The following is a 2,548-nucleotide window of genomic DNA, read 5'->3' as shown; positions in this document are numbered from 1 at the left end:
GTCTCTACACCCAGCCAAGCGTTCTATACCTCTTCCCCAGAGACAGTTCTATGAGCGCGTTCTGACTCTGTCTCTTCCCTTTGTCTCCCGGGCGCCAGGCACCTGTGCCACATTGGGCTGGGGATCTTACCTCCCCTGCCCTTCCGGGCTGGCCCGTCCTCGGATCTCCCCCGTTCGCCCCCACTCACTCAGGTATCTTTGAGGTTCTATTCCCTCTAGAGTTCGTATTTTCTCCTTCTGCTCTCTCAGTTGAACGTAATATCCTTCTCAGTTTGAAAAACGGTGCGGAGGGAGTTTACAAAGCTCCCTTCCTCTCCGCCATCTTGGCTCCACCAAAAACCCAACTTTCAAAAACACCTTTTTCACAGTAACCAAAATGCAGAGACAACCAGAATGTCCATGAACAATCTCAGGGATGAACAAAGTGTGGTGAACACCTAAAGTGGAACATCATTCAGCCTTACAATGAATGGAATTCTGTCACAGGTACAACCTCCATGATCCTCACAAGCATTATGTGAACTGAAAGGAGCCAGCACAAAAGGACCAACATTATACAATTACACATGTAAGAGTAAACAGTTTTAGAGACAGAGGTAGAATGGCAGAAGGGCAATATGAACTTAGTATTTCAAGTAGACAGAGGTTCAGATTGAGAAAATGAGTAAGTTCTGGAGATGTATACAGGTGGTGGTCACTCAACTGTGAAAAAAATACCTAATGCCATGTAAGTATATTTCAAATGTTTAAAATATTAAATTTTATGTATATTTTACCTTGACAAAAAAAAGATGAAAAAAGAGTGACATACTCTAAAAATAATTTCAGCGGTGCCTGGGTGGCTCAATTCATTAGGCATTAGAATCGAGATTTGGGCTCAGGTCATGATCTAACAATCTGTGAGTTCAAGCCACACATCAGGCTCTGCACTGGCAGAGTGCATCATGCTTGGGATTTTCTCTCTATCTCTCTCTCTGCCCCACCCCAGCTTGCTCTCTCTCTCTCCTGGTAAATAAATAAACTTTGAAAAAATTTCGAGTGCCATAAATAGCTTAATATGATGTAGAGAAAGGAATCCAAAGAACAGGAGACAAGGGCATTGTGATGGGTTTACCTTGTGTGATCCAATACCTCAACCCCGAAGTATACCCAAACTAAAAGGTCAGATGCCATATAATTCATAAGGTCATTGAGAAATACATTGGGGAGAGTTCTATTTTCTTCGTTGACAAGATTTACAGAGCTTCTCCCCCATATGAGATGTACCATTGCCATGCTGAGATTGAAAAGCATTTGTCCTGAGTTCAGCCCCTGATGAACTGCCAGAGACCATGTCAGCAGCCAAACACCATTTAAGATATGGTATTCACAGTGCATGTAAGAGTTAACATTTTCACCCAAATTGGTTTAGCCACGAGGCATCTCTATGAAATAAAAATGATGGGCAGCTAACTAAAGGCCCATCAATTTGTGTAACTGAAAAAATGAGCAAACCAAAACCAAAAAACTAAAAACAAAAATCCTACCTCCAATGATTATGAAGAAAAAATTTACAAGAGTCACCATAAAGAAGGGTCATAATTTCAATCTATCAGTCCTGAGACTGTACACTGGCCCAGATCCTCAATTGACAGAATCATTTACAGCAGATGGGAGGCTGTAAAATGGCAACAGAGGTTTTACATTTTCCTCCACTAAAAACCCAAAGATTCTGATTTTCACTCTAATTTTTTTAATGTTTTATTTTTGATAACAAAGAGAGACAGAGCATGAGAAGGGGTGGAGAGAGAGGAGGAGACACAGAACTGGAATCAGGCTTCAGGCTCTGAGCTAGGTGTCAGCACAGAGCTCTATGCGGGGCTCGAACCCACAAACATGAGATCTCACCTGAGCCAAAGTCAGAGGCTTAACCGACTGAGCCACCCAGGCGCCCCTGATTTTCACTCTAAACATTAATGGACTAAATGCCCCAATCAAAAGACATAGAATAACAGAATGGATAAGAAAACAAGATCCATTTATATTCTGTTAACAAGAGATCTACTATAGACCTAAAGACATCTTCAGATTGAATGTAAGGGGAGAACCATCTATCCTACTAATGGACACCAAAAGAAAGCCAGAGTAGCCATACTTACACCAGACAATTTAGACTTTAAAATAAAGACTGTAGTCTCTCATGATTTGTGTCCCTCACTCTCCCCAGCTCTCTTTCCCCCTTCCTACCCAAAGCAATTTACACATTCAATGCAATCCCCATCAAAGTTGCAGCAACATTCTTCTCAAAGCTAGAACAAACTATCTTAAAATTCATATGGAACCACAAAAAAACCCCAAAAGGCCAATGTAATATTGAAGAAGAAAACCAAAACGGGAGGCATCACAATCCCAGACTTTAGCCTCTACTACAAAGCTGTCATCATCAAGACAGTATGGTATTGGCACAAAAACAGACACATAGACCAATGGAATAGAATAGAGAATCCAGAGCTGGGCCCACAAATGTACGGTCAATTAATTTTTGACAAAGCAGGAAAGAGTATCCAAT

Source organism: Suricata suricatta, chromosome 12, assembly GCF_006229205.1.
Source record: "Suricata suricatta isolate VVHF042 chromosome 12, meerkat_22Aug2017_6uvM2_HiC, whole genome shotgun sequence".
Taxonomy (NCBI): Eukaryota; Metazoa; Chordata; class Mammalia; order Carnivora; family Herpestidae; genus Suricata; species Suricata suricatta.
This window is presented reverse-complemented; position numbering follows the sequence as displayed.